Source organism: Tympanuchus pallidicinctus, unplaced genomic scaffold (genome assembly GCF_026119805.1).
Source record: "Tympanuchus pallidicinctus isolate F22 unplaced genomic scaffold, pur_lepc_1.0 scaffold8, whole genome shotgun sequence".
Lineage (NCBI taxonomy): Eukaryota > Metazoa > Chordata > Aves > Galliformes > Phasianidae > Tympanuchus > Tympanuchus pallidicinctus.
In genome coordinates this window covers 54,638,151-54,659,231 of record NW_026294802.1, presented here as the reverse complement: position 1 = coordinate 54,659,231, position 21,081 = coordinate 54,638,151, and the positions used below count along the sequence as shown (strand labels likewise).

Here is a 21,081-nt window from a genome sequence, read left to right as displayed (position 1 = left end):
CAGCTTCTTGTAAAGAGTTCCTCCATTTTCCCAGGGATTTCTTTTTGGTCTCCATGAAAACTGCTTTCATACGTTGGTCACACAGCAACTCCTGCTTTACTTCTATTTTTTATTTAATACTGGCAATAAAATTTCTTTATCAGATTTATGGAATGCAAGATAACCACAATAAGATCTGCAAGCTGTAAAATCAGTCCAGGCACCGAGATTTTTACAAACTACATTTAATGTCTCAGTAAATCTCAGTGAAATAAACAGCCTTAGAAGACTTCAGCCACTTACCACAAGTATTCTCTGTATTAACATCTCAGATCTGTATGTTGCTTCCATATAACTGGCTGATTTTTGGCACAATTCAAGTCCTCATCACTTACTGACTACACCTAGAATATACATTTCTATTTCTTCCATTTTATTTAATGAAGTCTAATGAAAATTGGTAAACTTTCTTCAAACATCAGATGTTCTTTTCAGTGTTAAACAGATAACCTTGTGCTGCAGTGCCAAAGCCATTCCAATTCCCTGTATTCTAAATTAATCCACCATTCCTCTTTCCTCTCTTTTTTTCCCCTAGCCCTTGGCAAACAACTAGCCCAAATGATAACTCCATGGAAAATCTTAAAATTCAAGAAAACATACAACTCATGCCTTACCTGAAAATACCTTTCTTCATTATCTGAGATGCAGTCTCCTGTATGTTTCACTCTCTCCTTGTTACATTTCCAGCTGCACTGCAGTCGCCATTCTTCCACAGCTCCCTGTTCCTCTGTCTCCTCCATCAGCCTTTGTTCAGGCTACATTGGTACTTGGTCATTTGCTGCAATCAATTTCAAACAAAAGTGTCCTTACATCAAGTCCTTGGAATGTCCCTTGATTATCTAGCTGTTACTTTCTTGCCCCTTCTCAAAGGCCTACGCTACAAGGCAACAGGACATTCTGGTAAATTCATTTATTGCTTCTAAAGTTCTCAATTCTAGACTGGAAAGCAGTAATTGAGTCATTAGACATGCTTTCCCTTTTAATACTCCTTATGCACCATTACAGAAGTAGAGCTGTCTTTCTTCAGGACTAGGGTGACAGCTGAGACAAGCCTTGTGAAGAAGCACACCAACCATCAGCAGCTCAGTTTGAACCTCCCACTACAGGTCATGTTTCCGTGCATATGTGTTTTCTTCTTCCACTGCAGTGCTGCAAATTGCTGTTCTGAATGAAACTTACTGCTTATCTTCGGCACTGCAGAATTCCCGAGCCTACTGCCTTTGCCAAAGTTCCTCACAGGCTGCTTTAACACAGCATGCTGTGCATTGATTATGCTAGCAAGGAGCTCCCCAGTCAATTTCTTTCATCTTACAGCCTATATAGGATTACTTCTGAAAAGTGATACCATACAGCATAGATGCCATGTTCAAAGTTGAAAAAAGCATTTAAACTAGAAAACCTTGTGGAAATTTAGATGCACTCATGCAGTCAGCTCTGGGGGCACTCATCCCTTACACTGATACCAAGGCTGCTAAGTCTGAAGAAAAAAAACTTTTTTACACAAATTACAAGTCAAATATCATTTAAGGCCAAGAAACGTGAAGCTATTGGCCACTTGGATGTTGAAGCAGAAGCACAGAGATACTCTGCAGCACACACACAAAGGAAACAAAAAACCACCAACCATCAGATTCAGCCCCCTCTCCTCATCAAAAGGCTGCAAGGGGCTTCTCCGAAGGGTCTGAAAAGCATTGCTGAGCATTCCCACCCCATTGCTGGTGGTGGACAGAGCTCCAGAGCTCTCAGTGGCAGAATTTATGCTTAACCACAGAATGGCTCTTTGTCCCCATCCCTAGAAGGGAAAGAGGTAATTGCTGCCTGCCATACCCCTCACGCAGCCCAACCTGCCACGTTCACCACAGGAAAGCATCGATATTAGGCCCTCTGGCAACAGCTGAGGAACCCAGATGGAGAACAGAAACCCACCAGGAAACACTGCTTCTCAGCTCAATTCGGGCAGCTGCTCTCTTTCTGCACTGCTTCAGATTTTGAAGCAGGGTATAAAATCCGTGAAGCACGCACACTGACGAAAGGGCATTGGGACCCCACCACGCCCCTCAGCTCCTCTCTCCCTCAGGCCAGGCCGTGCCCATCGCCTCACGGGGTCACGACGCCCGCGGTGAGGATTAACCTCACGGCCTGGGGCGTTTGTGGCGGGCGGGTAGCGGTGAGATCTGGCGGCTAGAGGAGCCCGGGGCGGGTCGGCAGCTCCTTGCGCCCTGAGGAGCGCTGAGGAGCGCTGCGGCCGCGCTCACACGCCTCGCACACACCTGCTTCCCGCCTTCGCCTCGCACCAGGCCCACAGGGATGGGGAGGACCCTACCGCGCTGCTTACGTACTCTGCGCCCGGCGCGCTAGCACCTACGGCATTTGCGCACCACGAACCCTCTCAGGTGCAGTGCTCGCGCTGACGACATTACGGAGAATCCGTAAGAACACCGACCGCTTTGAGGGGCTTTACGTAAGTGACGTTCTTTGGTGCGGGCCTGGCCGCTCCTCACCCGCACATCCGCGGGAGCCGTCCGAGCTGCAGAGAGCGCTCTCCTCAGGGGACGGGTAGGATTACGCAGGCTACGTAAGGAGTAGCAGCTGCAGGTAGGAAATCGGCCAGGCCGGGCCGGGAACCTTTACGTCAATTCCGCAAGGCTGCGCTGCGCTGCCGCGAGGAGGGAGGAAACGGCCGGCGGGGCGCCGCTACGCACTTGGCGCGGCGGGCCGGCATCTTCCTACGTCGTTGGCGTAAGGCTCTCTCTCAGGTGCAGGGAGGGGGCGGGCTCACGTTGCCCGGCAGCCGCAGCCTATGGGGGCGCCGGGCGCTGTCACGTGCCGGAGCCCCGCTCGCCGCTGCGGAGCCGGAGGAACCGGACGGGGCCGCGGAGCCGGGCCGGGGCCGGGGGCTGCGGCGGGGCCGGCGGCGAGCGGGGTGAGACGGGTGGGCGACGGGGAGGGCCGGAGGCGGCCGCCGGCGGTCCCCGAACGATTCCGAGGGGAGGCGGGCGCCGGGCACCGCTCCTCCCACTGCACCGGGCACTGCGGGCAGGAGGCAAGGGCAGGGCGGGGGAGGGGAGGCGGCGCGGGGCGGGGGGACGCCGGTGCGCGCGCGGAGGGTCGCGGGGCGCGGCGGCCGTTGGGGGTTCCGCTCCGTGAGGTGCGGCCGTACCTGGCGACGGGCGCAGGTGCGGGGCGGCCGGGGCCGGGCGCGGACGGGCGGCGGGGCGGAAGCGTCCTCGGACGGGGACGGAGAGGCGGAGGAGGCGGGCAGGTGCCGGGCGGGTGCCGGGGGTCCTCCGCGAAGTTGGCCCCCGTTCCGCTGCCTGCCGCGCGGAGCGGGGCGCCATCGGTTTGTGGTTTGCGTCCCCCGGCGCCGGCTGCCCTCTGAGGATCGCGAAGCCGATGGTTCCTATGGCGGTAGCGAGCCGGGAGGACGAACGGGGTCCTGAGTTTCGAATTGAAGTAGAAACGCGCGTTACCTGGTGAAATGGCATTATTTATTTACACGCCCCTGCAAATGGCGCTGTGTGATTTGCGGAAAGTAAGAAAATGTCCTGCGCCGAGAGCTGCGCCCGATGGCACCGAGTGGAGCGCTGGAAACGGGCGTGAAATGGAGCAGTCCTGCCTGTGCCGGGCTCTCGGCTGCCTGCTGCCGCCCTTTGACTTCTTCTATAAAGTTTAAAATGGAATTTTTACGCCTCCTGTAAAGAAGTGCAGCTAACGTGGTGCAGGACTTGGGTGGATGTTGTAGCTGTCAAGTGTTCCACATCTCGTGTAAGAAATGTGGCTGTGTGCTCTGGGGACAAAGAAAAAGAAAATTAAAATTCTCTCCTTCATTCGTGCAGAGTAATTTGGAAAGAAAGGAGAAGGCAGGGCTCTCTGAAGGATTGGTCTTAGCGGATTTTCTTTTTGAGAATGCAGTAACTGTTTTTGGAGCACCCGAAGGAAGCAGTGGAGGAGGCAGGGAGGGCCTGGTGTTGGTAGGAAGGAAGGGAGATGGAGACATACAGGGGCTGTGAGGGAGGTTTTTGGGATGGACTGGGAGGAAGGCCTGTGGTGCCTATAGGGACTGTTGGTGTAGTCCTTTGTGTGCGTGGTGGTTGCTCTCTGCATTCCCCCAGAAGGTGGACAGTCTGCCTCTGAGACGATCCATCAGAAAAGATGGGCTGCAGTTATTCCTGCAGGTTTGGGAGGGAGAGGAAGGCCGTGAGAGCCACTGGGGCTGCCTGTAACCTGTGCTACGTTCTTGGTTGTGTTTAGGATGCATCTTTTTTTTTTTTTGCTCTCTGGAACTTTCCAGTTTTTCTCAGCTTCACGTTGGTGCAGAAGGGGAGGAATGGGGAAAAGAGTGGGTACGGATTGCTAATGGTGTGGTTTTAATACTTTCAAGTTTCTGCTTCTCATTATCTTGTCATTGATAATGCAAGTCCAGTGCTTGTTCTCACATTCCGTGTAGAATCTTTTGTCCTTGCAGAATTTTTATGCCTGTTTGTAAATTAAAAAAAAAAATAATAATAATAAGGGAGGGGGTAGGGGGGGGCTGTTCTTCCACATGAATCATTATTATTGAGCTACTGACAATATTGTCTCTCCACAAAAAGGATGCTGATGAAGCACCAGTTCTTGCTCCAGAGGGTTCAGGAGCTTAAATGCAAGGAAGGAATCCAGGACTGAATTTCTTGAGGAACTTGAGGAAGGTTTTTTTCTAGAAATCCTTGTGTGTTGGGGGAACCCCAGGTGAGTAAGTGGCTGAATCCAGCCTCATGGCTTCTCCTCTGAGATGGCACTGCAGATGCAATTGGTTTCATAGCAGAGGTTCAGAAGGAATTAAGAAGAAAGCGTAGGCAAATGGATTGCAGAAGATCGGCGCTGTGTGTGCAGATCCTTATTCTTAAAGCAGAGTCTGAACTTAGCTGAGCAGTTGTATAGAAGGCCATTGGGAAAAGAGGAGCAGAGCAATGAGGGCAGAGGGCATGCCTTCTGTATGTGTTTGTGAAGCAGTTTAAATTGTGGTAGACTTGCAGATCTTGGGAACCTGTTTCTAGCTTGTAAGCAGTATTTGCCTTGAATGTTCATTCAGTAACAGTGATGCTTAAGGTTGCGGAGCTCTTTTCTTTGGAAGCTTTTTGGTGTTCCTCAAGGGTCTGTCTTGGCAGATTTTTTTTTTCTTTTAAGCTGTCTCTCATTTATGAAGTGAATCCTGTTGAGGTGGGGAGGGAAGAAGGCTGTGCGAGAAAATAAACTAGTCCAGGCTGCTTCGAGTTGTGAAAAAGCCTCACTGTGGAACCATAAAAGCTGCACTTTTTCCATGTTGCTCTGGAAGCAGCTGAACTTTGTAACTTGGCATGTAAATAGAGCTCTTTGAAGAGCATGTCCATGGCTGGAAAGAAGGGAGGGGGAGATGCCCTGGCTGGCTAACAAGCTTATGTGTGGAAAAAGCCACTGTGATTGGCATTAGGTATCTGTTAAAAACTGTGAAGTTTTCAGAGTCTTGTCCTTGGTTATGGGTGCATGTGGACATGCTGGCGCTTCTAGATGTAAAAGAAAACTGAAGAAGGTGGCAGTTTGAGTATTTGTACTGGGCTGGATGAGGCAGCATCCTGGGCAACTGTGAGAGGCAGTCCTGGCTGTCTGAGGGAGGTGCTGGGGAAGCGAGAGTGCTGCGCTTCAGTCTGTGCCCTGCTATGCTAACTGGCAGCTGTTGGTGAGTTAGGGCTTAAGATAAGTGTAGCCATGCCAACAGAGGACTTCAGCATCACATTTCTGTAACTTAGTTTGTATTGAGGTCAGGGAGAGAAGGCTCTTCTGTTCTGACAACATATGCGTGAGGAAAGCTTGGCTGATGTAGTGTCCTGGATTTCCTATAAAATGAGCAGTATTGGCAAGTGAAGGTTATTTTACTGCTATATATGCAGCAGCCATGAAATTAAAGGGAAAAATCCTGTTAAAAGTAACATGAACATTACAATTACAGACTTAAATAGCAGAAAAATGCAAATCTCAAACAGTTCTAAGAAAATAATTGTTTTAGTACAGATGTTGTACTTGAAGTATGCATGTGACAAATACAATTTTGTTGTACAAAGTTTCTGGAAAAAAAGGCCTAAGATGCCCTACCTGAAAACATTTGCTTCTATTTCTATTTAAAGCAGTGGTTAATAAAAATGAGAAGACCAGAGACAGTATTTTTTCAGTTGTTCTTCTGCATTTCTTGGCACTTGTGAAGTTTTTCATTCTTACTTGTGAGCCTTTCACAGAGCAATGACGACAGAAAATGCAGACAGTGGTGCACTGTGTCAGCTCACACAGATCATGTTCCACTTCTTTGAATAACTCTAAATTTATGTCTCTTTAAGAAAAAGTGTGTGTAGGAATTGTTACAGATCATATGGGTAAGTTAAACTGCTTGCACTTTTTTTTTTTTTTTTTTTTACTTTATTTTGTAGCAAGATTGCCTCATGTTTCTGGACCTTTAAGTGTCACGGAATGAAGGAGGACTGAGAATTTTTGGACCCCACTCCATGTTGGTCTGTTGCCCCATATTCATAGTTTTGCTTTGCAATGTATATTCTGACCTTTCTGTTAATTTCCTATGCAGTACAGGAATGTAGGCAAGGTGCTAGTTATAGGGGAAACATAAGAAAAAATTCAGAGCATGTGGTTTGTTCTGCTGCTACTGAAAGGTATGTAAAGCATGGTACTGGACTGCTGTGTCTGTCCTCTGCCAGCTAAAACCAAGAATTGAGACTAATCCTATGTGTGGATTTTCTGTGCAGCCAACCAGAGCTGTTCTGTTACTGGGCCATCTGCACATTTGCTGATTGGTTTCTCAAGTAGTAAAGACCATGGATTATTAAAAGCCATGCCCTCATTGTTTCACTTCATGGAATTTTTCCACAGCTATGCAAAATTTCTCTCTTTTCATAGTAAAATGCTTTCTTAATGTGCTGGTGGATGCTGAAGAGGAATCGTCTTATGAAATCCATTTGCTAACTATTTTAGGAGATCTCTTGGATTGTGGCAACTGAAGTGATCCTGTTGCATGGATTGATTTAAAGCAGTTCTCTTATACTGTGGCTTGGCAAACTATTGAATAGCCCCGAAATGGTGCTTGTGATTGACATAAAGCAGCATATTCTTTACGTTTTGTTACTAGGCTCTAATTTATCTGTCGTAAGGCTTGTGTACAATAGCAGTAAATTCTTTTTACGGCAGTGTTTCTCTTCTATGTAATATCTGCATAAGGGAATTAAATTACTCTTAATTGTATCCTTAAAAATAAATTTGGGGCATGTCTGGCTAGCACATTAAATTAAATTTTGTTACTTCACATTCTTACTGCCCATTTACTTTAAATTTACTTTATTGAAAAATTAAATGTTTGAATATCTGATTGAGAACAACACTGTCATTAGTGGGTAATCATGAGATGTCAGAACCTGGAGATATCTTAGAAAACAGCACCCATTAAGGTTTTAGACCTTAAACCTGATGAAGTTAGAAGTGAAGCAATGGTTGAAGCTGAACTGGCTGTTTGACCTCAGAGCAAACAAACTCAGCGGTGAGGAACTGCCATTACCCCTCATACGCTGCCCCGCAGGAGCAGCAAAGAGCAAGTTGATTTGGAAGGCCTTTATTTCTCTCCTTCATTTTATTCTTGGGAGGGGAGACACTTTCACTAAATGCATTTCTTGTTTGACTTGTAGCACAGCGAATCTGAGTATCAGTGTAGTGTTTAAAGCCTTGGGCCCTGAGGTGTCCTTAAGTATCCTCTGAGGTACAAATACAATGTTACACACGGAAATGTTTCTCCCAAGCCACTGTGTTAATTCCGGTGTCTATAACCCTAAGCAGAGTCTTCCCCTAATCATAGTTCTCAGCTGGCAGTGTCTGCCTTCCTGGAAAAGCATTAAGGGACTACAAGTGAGCATGAAGCTATGTGGAGCTGGTTTGGGAACAAGAATTGCCTGTTTCTAGAAATGAGCTTTAGCTCAGCAGTCACAGAAGATGAGGAGACCTGAGGCTTGGGATCAGGATCTTCATGGGCGCACAATGCTGCTGCTCTTGTCTGGTGAGACTTCAGTATGAAGTGATCTATCTTACTGGCAACGAGACTATGAATTATTATTTCTGTTAGGGGGATGGATCTTTAGCACTGGATTTTGTTGAGTCACAGAGCTGATCTTGGAGGAGACATGAAAAATGTTGCCATTTGTTGTAGGGCACTGGAAACCAGGCAGCGTGGTGCACCCCGCTGAATTTGGTTGTCACTGTTGAAATGGGTAAAGCTTTAGAAACTTGTGTGTGGTATCTTTATTCCAGCACATGCTATATGATTCTATGGCTTCTTGGCTTTTTGTATAAAGGCGCGACAAGTGTGCCTGGTAGGGGTGTCCTGTTAATTAAAGTTAGAAATACTGTAGCTGAATGTCAGTTGCTCGACTCTGTACCTTGAAGTGAACTGAAAGAAGAAATTTCTATGGCCCCAGTTCCTTTCCTGAAAAACAAATGCAGTGAGAATGGAAGTTTCCTCCAGTTCTTTAATTAATCTAGACTGAAGTTCTACTTAAGTCCCTGTTGGAGCAAGCAGCTGGATCCTAAGTAAAGCAAAGGAAGTTGAGCTCAGTTGCCTTATGAAGACTTAGGACAGCATTAGATAGGGAAAGGAGGTTTCAGATGTAATCTCTGATATCTTCTGAAGTTATTTGTCAGATGTATATGGTATGAACTTAGAGAACTTGGACATCTACTCCTCTTCCACTTTCAATCTCAGTCTTTTCCCTCTTTAAAGACCTGAAATGTTTCCATCGCAAAAACTGTTAGTTTAAAGCCACTAATTAATGTATTTGGGCAAATATGGTGACAAGTGTTCTAGCAAAGCCAGGAAGAAAGGCAGATACTTAGAAAAGGGTTGAAGACAAGGCTGGTAACTGCTCTGCTTCTGGTGGGTGAGGGTGAAATTGGTGACTGCCAAAAATACAAGCTGAGACAAGTAGCTCATTCTGCTCTGAGCCCACATCTGCACACACCTCCCTATCTCTACAGATGGCCAGGAGGCTGAAAAGAGAACACAGTTGTCTAAATTTGTGTAAGAGAAAAGAATCACTACTCCCACCTTGAAAGTGCATAAGAACCTCTTGTAACTCAAGTATTTCAACCAAATTTAAAAAGTTTAGTTGAATTTTCAGTCCTAGTAAATTATGCTAATCCTGACACTGTAGCTTCTAAATACATTTTACGTTTTTTTGTACTTAGAGATGACTGACTGGGGCTGGACTGTTCCTTTCAAAACTATCCTGCTAAGGAATAAATTTGATTTAGAACAATTCTTTGCATGCTTATGCTGTAACAGCTAATCAGTGTGATACTCGTCCAGTTTACATTTCACAGTACAATGTGTTTTAGAGAAAATAATCTGTTGCTATCTAAATAGTGATGACGCTCTTTGAGGTAATTATAGTAAAAGGCAGCGTGCATCTCCAGCAGGTCTGATTTAAAAACTGAATGCTCTTAATTTTCGACCACGTTACGTTGTTTCCACCCTGACCAGAACACTGAAGAACCTGAAATTGGAGACCTCCTGGTTCTTTCATAAACAAATGAACAAAGTTCTGTTGTTTAATTTCTTGCTATGGGTCTGGAGCCTGAGCTTCAAATTCAGTTTCAGCGAGAAACAAAATAGGATAGCAGAGCTGAGAAAACTTGCAGAGAGGGCTTGAACAGAACTACTGATAGAGCTTCAGCTGCTGAGGAATTGTGACGTGCTAAAGGAGAATCTTAACAGGGGAACAGTACAGCCTGCTTTGAGCATTGCTCAGTAAGTTGCAGTTCTTAGTCAAACTTAACTAGTGCAAAGGTGGAACATTTTGTGCTCTTTAATGTGGAATCTGCAATTGTTAAACTGGCTGCATGTTACAAATGAATCTTTTCCTGTGTAGTTGGGTAGTAACATACCTCTGTTTTGGTTTCTGTTGAGATGTTTCCAAATGTGCTTTTAGTAATGCAGCACAAACACAGCATTGTCATAACAGAATTCCATCCTTGGTGAGAAGTTGCAGCAGTACCGTGCAAAGGTGCCACTGGTCTCTTCCTTACAGAATGATGTTGGTCATCCTTCCAGCATTATGTCTACAAAACTTTCTCTGTCTCTGTCAAGTTTAATGATATTTGGTGGAGAGCATGTGTACTGAAAGAATGCTAAGGCAGGAAAGGATTCAGAGTAGAAACACTCAAATACGGAGTTGATTTAATTTGGATCAATGAGTTGCCCACAGGTGGGCGAAGTCCAGATAAAAGTGTCAAAAGCTCACTCCTTATTTCCTGTATCCTTTTACTGTGGATGCTGTAGCAATTATTGCAATGCCTGAATATCATCCTGGTGCTTCTGCAGTGGGTGTAGTTGGCTCAGGCTGTCTCCATGCTGTTTTTCCTAGGAAGAACTGCTTGAAGAGAGCTCATCTGAGCTTAGGACTCTGGTACACTTACTGGTTGTTTTTTTCCCACACAGTGAAATGCAATCTTTATTTTAATGTAAATGCCTTGACTAGATTCTTTACTTTTGTTCATAAATGTTTGACCTGTATGTGGTACTTGCCATAATCTTGTGCCAGAGAAATGAAGACTTACTTTCTGTTTGCACTGGGCACTACTGATTTGCAGGAGCTGACTGATTTTACTGCCAATTTTAGCAGGTGTGCTGTGCCTCAATGAGTCTCTTTACCCTCACTGCACAGTACATACACTAGCAAGTCTCATGCTCAGTACATAGAAGACTGAATTTTGGCTTTGAGCTGAGGAGTGCAGGGATTTGTTGTACTTCCCCTCTTTTCTTTTCCTTGTTCTATTTGTGCTCCTCGTGTTTACAAAGCTCAGAATATTTCCTGTAAAAACTGTGTGTGTGCAGTTGGTTGACTGCATGCATACTGTCCACAAAATGTAGTCCTAAGTTTTCTTCATACTTCAGAATTCTGGAGATCAGAAAACTGTCATCCTTTATGCTGTGAAAGGACTGCAGCGTTCCTTACAGCAGCGTTTAAAGAGAAGGTTGGTGGTGTGGAAAAGATTTTTTAAAGGTGCTTTTTGGCTACTCTTGTTGGGAAAGAAAAATCTCTCTTAAGGTTGTCATGTGGTTGCAAAAGCTTGCTGTCATCCTCGTGTGTAAAGAATGGGAGGCTGGAGGATGGGGAGGCAGAATGTGGGGCAGAGCTGGCTGGTGGGGCCAGGCTGCCTGCTGTGCTCCTCCTGTGAGCTGCAGGAGCTCCAAACCGCTTCCCCTGCTGGGCTCTGGCTGTCCAGCACTGCAGCACGGGAGCAGCTTGCAGACACTCAGCGCAGCAGCGATGGAACAGGGCAGCTGTACAGCCTGCTGTGTGGGGAGAGGAGAGAGAAGCTCCTGGAGCACTCTGTTTCTCTGCAGTACAGGAGAGAAAACCTTATGTGCAGAGTTCACGGTGTACCGCTGCAGTTCATTACTGAGGTTTTGACAGTCCTGCATTGTTTCTGTCAAACTGTGGATGCTTCACGGTGAGCTGTCGCTGTTCTGGGACTGCTAGCAGTGGGTCTGGTGATGGGGTAAAACCTGACATTGTATACAGTTCTCTATTATCTCAATAATGCACTTCTTGAAAAAGTGTTTATTCCTTCTGCAATTAACTGGTAATTAAGCTACTTTCAATCACTCTTTCCCAACTGAGTAGTTGGTGGTTTTGCAATTGTGCAGATTGGAGTTTTTAGAACAATTATTTATATCTATGGGACACAATTGCTTTATTGTTTTAAAGGAGGCGACTGTCCAACTTCTGTGTTCATTTATCTTGATTAACCTCTTGTTTTACCTCTTGCATGCTGAGTTTTCAGTGAATCTTTATAAGAGGGGGGGAAAAAAACTTGATGAAACCATCCAGAGGTTCATAGCAGAAAAGTGTCTCCCAGCAAGACCCAGTGCAAACGTGCCCACAATTTTATTCTGGAATATAGCCTGCCAATCAGTTGTTTGGGATTGTTTTGAGTTAACCTGTAGTGCCTGAGTGCCTTTTGAGAAGTTGCATCTTTTTCTTGTCTAGTGGGTCTCAGTGTGTCTCTTGGTCCTTGAATGCACGCATCATTTTTTTCTCGCTGTTTTCTATCCCAGATGGACACTTGAGGATATGACACGTCTGGTTGAGGAAAACTGCATTGAGAGATGGTGCTGTGAGCTCAAAAATCTCCTCACCCATGCCCCTGGAATAGGGGATGTCCTACCAGGTGATATTGGTGCGTCACCTATTGCTATTTTGAATGTAAATTGGCATCAGAATCTTGAAGAAACCATTGAAGAAAAAATTCAATGGCCAAATGCTTCCATATGTTGAAAAGCGGTTGCCTGTCAGTGCACCAGCTTCACGTGTGGTTTTCCAGGTGACCAAAACAGGCCAGTAATTAAAAAAAAAAAGCAGCAGTTGTTTTTTTTTTTCCCTCCTTTTCCCAGCAGTGGAGCTGTAAGAGGAATTTGGAGAGCCTTTAAGAGCAGGAGTCAATAGTGAAAAAATTCTTAGAAGTTTCATTTTTGGCAAAGTTTCTATACTAGGAGTTGGTAACAGATCTGCAAAATAAACATGATACACTGATGGGTTTTAACTACTGACTTTCAAGTTATTTTTGGAGGGCTTATGCAGTGAAGCCATAAATGTTTGTCCATTCTCAGAAGAAGCAGCATTTATAAGCAATAACTGAAAATCTAAGAGTTAAACACCCTAGAACTGGGAAAAATTCGTATTTGCAGTTATCAGAGGACATCTTTTGGAGCTCAGTATCTGTGAGAAAGCAGGACAATGGCTCTGGAATGACAGGAAGTTTCTCTGTGGCTTGTGTCTAATGTTAATGCTGACTTGGACTCCAAACTGTGGAGTATGCCTGAAATTCAACATTCAAAGCCAAAACAATATGCTACAACTTGGTTCCCAGAGAAAGAAGCTCCATGCTGAAGAGTGGACTGCTTTTGCACAGTGGGGCTGTGTGGCTTCTCCTTACCTTCCAGAATGGCACAGGTCCCTGTCCTCAAATGTTCTCATTTCTCTGGCTTCTGTTCTTCCCGAGAACAGACTCTGTGCCTTGTGCTGGCTAACAAAAGGACTCCACTGCACTCGTTTTCAAAAGACACGAGGTGTCTGAGTCCATGTCCATCTGACGTTCCAAAGAGAGTGGTTAAAAAATGTAATGTCTGAAAATAGGACGCATTCTGAATTAAATTCTTGAGTTTAATCACACCATACTCAGATACAGAATTGCTAATTTGAATCTCACGAGTCTAGAGGTAATTGTTGTCAAGCATTTACTGTGACTTTTTGCCAAGTTGGCCTTTGAAGGATGGTTCTGGTCCTGTGAAGAAGAAATGGAATAGCAGAAGCAGCCAACAGCAATCTGTTAAAATTGAACTAAAAAAGTCTAATAAAAGCTGAGGGATGAGGGCAGTGGTGTATTCTGCAACTTAATATGTATGGGAATTGAATAATTTATTTTCCAAGTCTTACCATAGATTTACTACGATATTAGGAAATTTACTTTAGACTTTGGTGAATAGGGTCTCTTCTACATGGAAACTATCAGATTTATTCCTACTGTAGGGATTAGAAAAGTAATGTTTGTGAGCGTGCTGTGAAACTCTTGTGCGTACGGCTCAGTCTGATCGCATTGTGCTCTCTGATAACAGCACACTGAAACTTCACACTGCAAACGAAAGGGAAGAGCTTATTACATGTTAGTGTTTGCTGTTAAGCTGCTCTGAGTATTACAATATCCTGTAGGTTAGCAGGGGGACACTGGGTAGTGCTGTCTGTTTACCAGCAGATGGAGAAGTAACGACCTATATTTCTTCAGTGTGTAACCTCTGAGCTTTTTCATTCTATCAGCTGTTCATGGTATTGCAAAACAAACAAACAGAAAACAACACAGTGTCTCTGCTGCCATTCAAAGATTGCAAATGTTTGCAAGGATTACCAGCTGCACCACAGAACAGCTTGGTGACACCTGCATGCTCTGCTAAGTGTCTAGTATTTAAGAATGAGATCAGAGTCTCCAAGTGCAATGTATTTTCCCATGGTAAATGGAAAGAAATTACCGTAGCCATATTTGAATTAATGCAGTTACGTAAGTAGTGTTGTTCAGCAAACTGTGCTTATGCTGCCATGGAGCTAACTTTGATTCCTCTATTAATTTTCGTAGTGACTTTTGAAGAAGAAAAAAATGGTACCTGTGGTTTTTTTTCTCAGCACAAAAATAAATGGAATGTCTCTGTCAGTTGTCTGAAGCCATGTGTTGAAAAGCATGGGTTTTTTTTTCTTAACAGTTTTGCAGAGTAATAGGACAGAATATGATTTTGATTCCAGAAGAAACATGCTGGGTCAATTTAAACTCTGCCAAGTTCTCATTTGCAATTTCTAGAAAACTTAAAGCAGAAACATCTGAGTGCCTGCAGAAGTCATCAGTCTAAATTTAACTCTCAGATTTTGTCTCAGTAAAGCACAGAACTGTCTGGTAGTGTTTGTCCACTGCATTCCAGGCACTCGCTGCTCTGTCATTGAGGCTTCTGCATAGGTGGAAGAAGCCATTTCGACAACGTGAGAACCTGAAATTCTTTTAACACTAAAATATGGTTTTTGACTGTAAAGACTAAGGAGTTTTTTGGCGCTCTTAAGACTAGAGTTCAGTGTTTGCTTTTCTCTGGTTCTTGTTCTCTTTGCCATATCCTTTAATAATGATGATGTTGTGACATGGCACAGATTTACACTGATGGTTAAGCAGGTAAGAAAGCCAGTAAGACTGTCACGTGATGTAGCTGCATCAGAAATTCTGACTGAGAGATGAAAGGTTACACGTACTGCTTCCCAGCTTAGCAGTGATGCTGTTAGTTTATAAAGTGGATGTTGTTTGTTCTGGTTTTGATCCTGTGCCCTGCATTTTGAACTGTGCGCTCCTAGCCTGATTTACTGTAGCTTTCCCAGCGTGCCTTCTTTAAAAAAAAATAAAAACAGAAATCCCTTCACTGTTTCTTTCAGGAATAGCAGATTTCCTGTGATCAGGGGAAATTGAAACATCTAGATGTAAAATACAGTTAATGGCCCCAAATAAACAAACTCGGCTTTTCTCCAGTCCTTCCCTGACAGCAATTTCAAGTGTTACTTCTAGCAACTGCAGTGTATGGAGGAGCTTTGGGCAGAAAGTGAGGTGGTGGTGGTTGCTGTAAATCAATCTCCCTGCAAAGCCAAGAGCATTCTGAATGCTGCTGCTGATTCCATGGTTTATTTGCTTGCTTTGAGGGAAAATGGGTACACGCCTTCTTTTACACTGGAGTTGCAACAGCTTGCTGTCATGCACTTCTGCTTCCTAACCTGGATGACATCTTACTTTCACACGTTTACTGAAATGCTGGTGCCTTTGGCTTGTGCAAGCAGGTTGCCTCCAAGGCACTGGTGTTCATCATAGCCTTCTGTTTTGTTGTTTAGACATGTATTGCTTTATGTTGAGAGAGCAAACTGAGATGGTAATTACATGATGGAGAGAAAACAGTGAATGACAAAGATTGAAGAACCATTGGTATATTTTATGCTGTTCTGAGTAAATTGGCACAGTAGAGATGGTATCATTAGCTGTAAAGAGAGATTAAACAGATCTGTGGCAATTCATGAAATTTAAGGGAAATGAACCAAAGCAACAAAGTTGTGTTTGTGTCCTTAAAATCACAGCCAGGTGAGGCTGTTGGATTATTCTGACAGCTCCTTGGGGTTTGTTTGTTTTTCCCCAGATAATATACTTATTTATTTGAATTTTAATACAGCTTCTCAAGTTCAAGATCAATTACTTAACTGTGTTTTCTAAAGAAATTAGAATATGATGCTACAGATATTTTGGTACGTAAAACTTTGCCATCCTGTTATAAATAAGCAGTTAAGGAATTCAGTTCTCAACTTGGGAAATACGAATGATACAGAAACTGAAGACAAAATCTTGTTTGGTCATCAGAGTGGAACTCGAACGTGGTCAAGTCTGATGGTGGATGTGTACTGGCAGAGAACAGAAGAGCTCTTTGCACAGCACCTGCGGACACTGATAGTCTTCCAGATCCTTGTGAATCTTCTCTCTTAAAAAAAAAAAAGTCAGTGAGGCAGCAAGACTGACATATCACAAAATGCACTTAAGTGGAGAGTCATGAATGTTTAAAGTGGCTGATGTGCGTGCCATCCAGAGTGAATTTGCAGTGTTGAAAATGCCAGGTTCTTCATGCGTTGCCACTGGGGACATCAAGGAAGGAATTCTAGGGGAGATGCTGATCCTGATACCTTGAAGGAAAAAGGCCTTCCTCTTTTACATGAGAATTTTAAAAACATCTTCTTCTGTGTTGGTGAGTGGTCACGTAAGACTGACCTTTTGGAGTGCCCAGGAAGTGTCTGGTGATACTTCATTGCAATAAGCCTGTGTGCTAAATGGTACCTGCAGAGACTGTCCTCTAGGAATCCAAACTGCATAGGTGTTTCCTATGGTATTGAGCTGGTTTTGTTTTGAGAGGAAAAAAATCTGTAGCTTAGGCTAACATGCAGTCAATGGGATATGAATCATAGCAGGAAGGAAACTGGGGCACTGCAGCTTTTTGAGTTAAGTTGAGGGATGCTGGGGAAAGAATGTCCCAGTTCTTATCCTCTCCTTCACTGTGACTGCTTCCCACTGTGGTTCTGGAGCAAAGAAAAACACAAAGGTAAGGATGTGGACAGAAATGATATGGGGATGGAAAATGTCCAAAAGTTTGAAGGTCTACAGAACTGTGGTACTGAGACCAGAGAGCGTGGCATGGCTTAGGCAGCAGGAAGCCCAGCATGGTGCCAAACTGCGCTGTGTACTTGAGGGGACAGAACATGTGGTTCTGTTTTGGAGAGCTGGATGTTACTTCAGACCTAGATCCAGGCATTTGCTGAAGTAGTGCATGTCTCTGGGAAAACTGACAGTACAGATGGAGTCTTTTCAGTAATGTGATCCTTTTTATTAATTTAGTTAATTCTTCAACTGTAAACGAACGCAGTCTGTTTTGAAATTTATTGTGATTTTTTTTTGAATGTTGGTATCAAATTATGACTGCTTCACCAGCAGGTCTGTACTGCAAAGTAGCTCCAGGTTTCCAGTGTCCAGTTTAGCGAGAAGAGCAGGAATGCCTGTGTTTGGTGCTGGAAGCTGGAAATCAGTTGAACATTTCAGACATGGAGAGTGTAGTCATGGTTTCTGGCTAGTTTGAAGATGAATACTTTGCTTTTATTTATTTATGTAGTATGTAACCGTGGTTTTTTTTGTATTGTTTTTTTGAGGCTGTGCCAAGAAGTTCTCCCTTTGTTATTTATATATGTATATATATTCTTATAGTGCTGTTTTATGGACAGTTCTGTTCTGGATGTTACCGACAGGCTGAATGTTAATTAAGTTGATTGTACTTTGTGTTCCTATGTCAGTTTGTTATTTAAGAGCCAAAAGTTCTCCCAGGCTCCCAGAAGAATGACTTGGATGATTCCTCTATTCTGTTTATCAAATGAGTGCCTAACCTGTCTCTGGCAACCATAAAAGTGGGGTGCTGGGCCTATCAACTCAGAAGAAATCTGAGCACAGGAGCTTCTTGTCAAACTTAAGAACTTAAGAACAAGCAGGAGTGATACTAGGTCAGTATTTATTGTATGTAGGGTAAGAATGTCAGAGGAAGAACCTTTCCAGCTCTCAGTGTGGTGTTGCTTTACAATTTTCTGTCTGGCTGGAAAATTGCAGACTTCTAAAGGCTAAGCCAGATGCAACTCTGCCAGGAACTTTGAAAACAATAAAACTTGTGTGGATGTACAGGTGAAACTGGATGGTTGCTGAGAATATTGTTGCAAGCAACCTGAGTCTTAGTAAATACATATCCCAGTGTTATGGCTGCATTTCTTTACGGATTGTTTTTATGGTTGCACTGGGCAGCAGTTTCTCTTTTTTGGTGATGCAGAATGAGTAAACCAGTTCTGTACAGCACACAGGGAGTTTGCATTTAAAACAGCAAACGTGCACAAAGGTTGATCATACTCTGCAGGTTTCTCTGCCCCATGCTCCTCACAGCATCCTTTTGAATTGCATTTTTCTCTATATCTCTTGGTTTGTTGATACTTTTAACATGAGAGAAAACTATTTCGCTGTTTCGCTGTCAGTTATTCTGACACTAATCAACTTTGCAGATCTTGTTTTGTTTGATGTCTGCGTACATCACAAAAAGAGTTGCTGAAAGAGTTCAATTATAATATCAGCATCTCTGCCAAATGTATTGAGCTGTTCTGAAAAGCAACTTGTCTTTTCTGACCCAGATACACAGTTTCCAACTGTGGAAGATGCTGCCAGAAAGGCTCTTGGCAGGAGGCCAGCAATAAAATTATACTACAGAAAAAAGCAGCGTATTTTCAGCAGCTCTATATACGGTGTGACGGAAAATTACCTGTCCCCTGGATGCACAGCAGAAGTTAAAACAAAGTTGCAATTTAAAGCTACAGTCCTCTTATTATGATTTTTTGAAAGTATCAAAAAATGATACAAATCCCACTTTTTCTTACCCCTTCTGTGCAAATTCGAGTTGTTTCTGTTATTGTCTGATGCACCTCAGGCTGTAGATGTTCGCTCCTTTGCTATCAGCAACTGTAGTTGCCCTTGCTGCTCTGTTAACACAAACTCAGAGGGATATCAGGGTGGTGTACGAATGCTGTAAACGGAGCTCTGTGAGCAGATGTTGGTGTAAGGGTAGATAATGAGGGTGGAGGATATTTTTCCTCAAGATAAATATTTCTGGCCTGTGCCTTTTGCTGTAGCATTTAAGACCAGTTTCTACACTGTAATAAATGGCATGGCATCTGTGCCTTTAACAGCAGCACACTGAAGTGAGGACATGGAGCACAGTGACCCCAGTTTCCTCCTCTGTTAAGCCATTTCTGCAGCGCTCTGTGCAAGTACTGCTGTGTGCTGTGAGAGGCTTCAGAACACCAGAGCAGTTCTGCATTCTAGAAGGTCACAGCTCTCAGGTTCGGATGTTACAACACTCTCCTTAAGGAAGACAAGTACCTGTTTCTCCTGCTTTTCTCTGTGCTGTTCCCAAGCACCTGAAGGTACATAAGCATATTCATTATTTCTGGCTGTTGAAATGTCTCTCTTGGGAACAGAACGGCCAGATGCAGGAATATGCCCTACTACAAAGGCCTCATTTGAAATTCTTTTCCTTGTTTGTCTTGCACCAAAGCATAAACTTCCTCTGTGAAGGATGGGATGTTTAATGGAAACACTGTTAGACTGTCATGGTGTTTCAATAACATTTCTACTGTGTCAAATCCCCAGTGACATTAAACCACACTGCAGGCTCTACTCAACTGCTAGCATGGTTTGGAGCAAGTATTGGCCCTATTTTACACTTTAGGGCCACATGATACAGAGGTAAAGTGACTTTCTCAAGGTCACCAAGGTCTCATTACTGCTGGTAGCTTTTTCTAGAATTTTCTTACAAGAGTAGGTGGAAACCAGTGCTTAGGGCAATCACACATAATATTCTTGTACCTTTAGCCTGGACCTCAGCTGTTACGTCCATGAGTGCACAGGGACAAGCATCCTGCTGTAATCTAGAAATAAAATGATGCTCAGACCTCAGCCACTCATGGATGAGAAAAAGGGCAGGTAGAATCAAACTCATAAATAAATATTCATCTGGATCTATTGCATGTTGTTGAAACTTGAACCTCTTTTAAGATAAGATGGTTACTGTCCTTTTAAAGCAGACTTCTGAGAGGTTTTGGTGACTCTGCTTCAACTGTCTAAATTATAGACTGAAAACAAATGTTTCACAGCTGCTCTGTATTTTCAAAGAGCACTGAAAAGCACTGAAAATATCTACAATTGCACCCTGGGGTACGGCTGTTTTCAGAACTTGTGAGGTAGACTGCAGGCTTGCCCTCTAGACAACAGTCTGCTTGCAGTTTTTCTGAAGCACCAGAATTTGCTCAGCCAGCTCTCCTTGTCCATCTGCTTTCAATATACTGTACGAGCTGATAAGCAACAGCTTGCAGTAGACTTAGGAGGGAGTCCAGGCTCGGGTGTTGCTTGGAGTCTGGAGATGTCATGCTGGGCGCACGCTAAACTCAGCAACACATTCCAGTGTCCTCTGCCTTGATCTGCCAAGTTACAGAGAAGACAGCAAACTGAAAATGTGAAGTGCTGGAGTCACAGGGAAGAATGATTATCTGAAGGTGGTTCTCTCTTCAAACTGAATCCATCTAATTTGAAAGAGATGATCTGGAAACATGTCTGATAAGTATCTCTAGCTTGCCATCTGCCGACTCTAAAGCATATTATTTATTATTATTATTATTATTTTTATGACTATTATAGGAAAAGCTAAGCAAAAATCCTGATAAAGAGTCTGGTTCTAGAGATGGTGAATAGCTTTTAAGTTTGAATGAGCTTATGACTAGCTCATGTATTAAGTAGTGCTGAAGCAGTAATCTTGGTGCTTACTTGTGCTTCCAGCTGTCCCTGCTTGCCTTTCAAGATCACCTGAGGTAGGAATCTGGTCCCACTGAAGAACATCTTATTTGATTGCTTCTGGGAAGCAATATGGTAGAGCGTTAAGGTAACTTGGTACAGTACATAGCCTCTGTGATAAGAAAAGAGGTCCTTCAGGGCTTTTGTTAGCTTGCTTTTCCCAGGTATTTTTAATATGAGCATAAGCCATCTCACCTGTCCCTGTGTTGCTGCCAAACTTGCTTTTAATCTCCGGAACCATCAGGATTTTTTGACAGGCAACATGTAACATACTGCTGGAGAAGTAAAGACTGACATACAGGAGAAAAGGAAAACATTCTGTGTGTGTGTGTGTGTGTGTGTGTGTCACCCTGCAGAAATTCTGACTGGGATTTCCAGTTACTTCAGAATGTTGCCAGAAAGCTGATGCAAAAATATATACAATGAAAGGAAAACAGGAGTTTTCTCCAAGAACTATGCAGTAAGCTTCTGCTTTCCTCTCTAGCACTACCTGCTCTG

At 43.7% G+C, this 21,081-nt stretch overlaps 2 protein-coding genes and 1 long non-coding RNA gene across 13 annotated transcripts in view; 1 reads left to right on the top strand and 2 right to left on the bottom strand.

Moving 5' to 3' along the window:
• CRB2 (crumbs cell polarity complex component 2) overlaps positions 1 to 2,665 on the bottom strand; it is a 64,577-nt gene extending 61,912 nt beyond the window's left edge. Inside the window, exons 1-2 of one of the 3 annotated variants that reach the window (XM_052668117.1) lie at positions 2,541 to 2,665; positions 654 to 817 (exon numbers count right to left, since the gene is read on the bottom strand). The gene's annotated coding sequence lies outside the window, so the exon portion shown is untranslated. Of the gene's footprint in view, positions 1 to 653; positions 818 to 1,965; positions 2,329 to 2,378 lie in introns of those variants that run through there. The other 2 variants (XM_052668115.1, XM_052668116.1) reach the window with 2 other exon arrangements.
• A 185-nt stretch (positions 2,666 to 2,850) lies between these two features.
• The window catches only part of STRBP (spermatid perinuclear RNA binding protein), a 72,290-nt gene continuing 54,059 nt past the window's right edge, over positions 2,851 to 21,081 (top strand). For 4 of the 9 annotated variants that reach the window (XM_052668149.1, XM_052668150.1, XM_052668148.1 and 1 more), the window contains exon 1: positions 4,598 to 4,767. The gene's annotated coding sequence lies outside the window, so the exon portion shown is untranslated. Of the gene's footprint in view, positions 2,963 to 4,597; positions 4,768 to 12,052; positions 12,283 to 17,631; positions 17,703 to 21,081 lie in introns of those variants that run through there. The other 5 variants (XM_052668146.1, XM_052668141.1, XM_052668142.1 and 2 more) reach the window with 4 other exon arrangements.
• LOC128073350 (uncharacterized) overlaps positions 13,245 to 21,081 on the bottom strand; it is a 48,453-nt gene continuing 40,616 nt past the window's right edge. Inside the window, exons 4-5 of the long non-coding RNA XR_008202685.1 lie at positions 13,849 to 20,213; positions 13,245 to 13,386 (exon numbers count right to left, since the gene is read on the bottom strand). This is a non-coding gene — a long non-coding RNA (uncharacterized LOC128073350). The remainder of the gene's footprint in view (positions 13,387 to 13,848; positions 20,214 to 21,081) is intronic.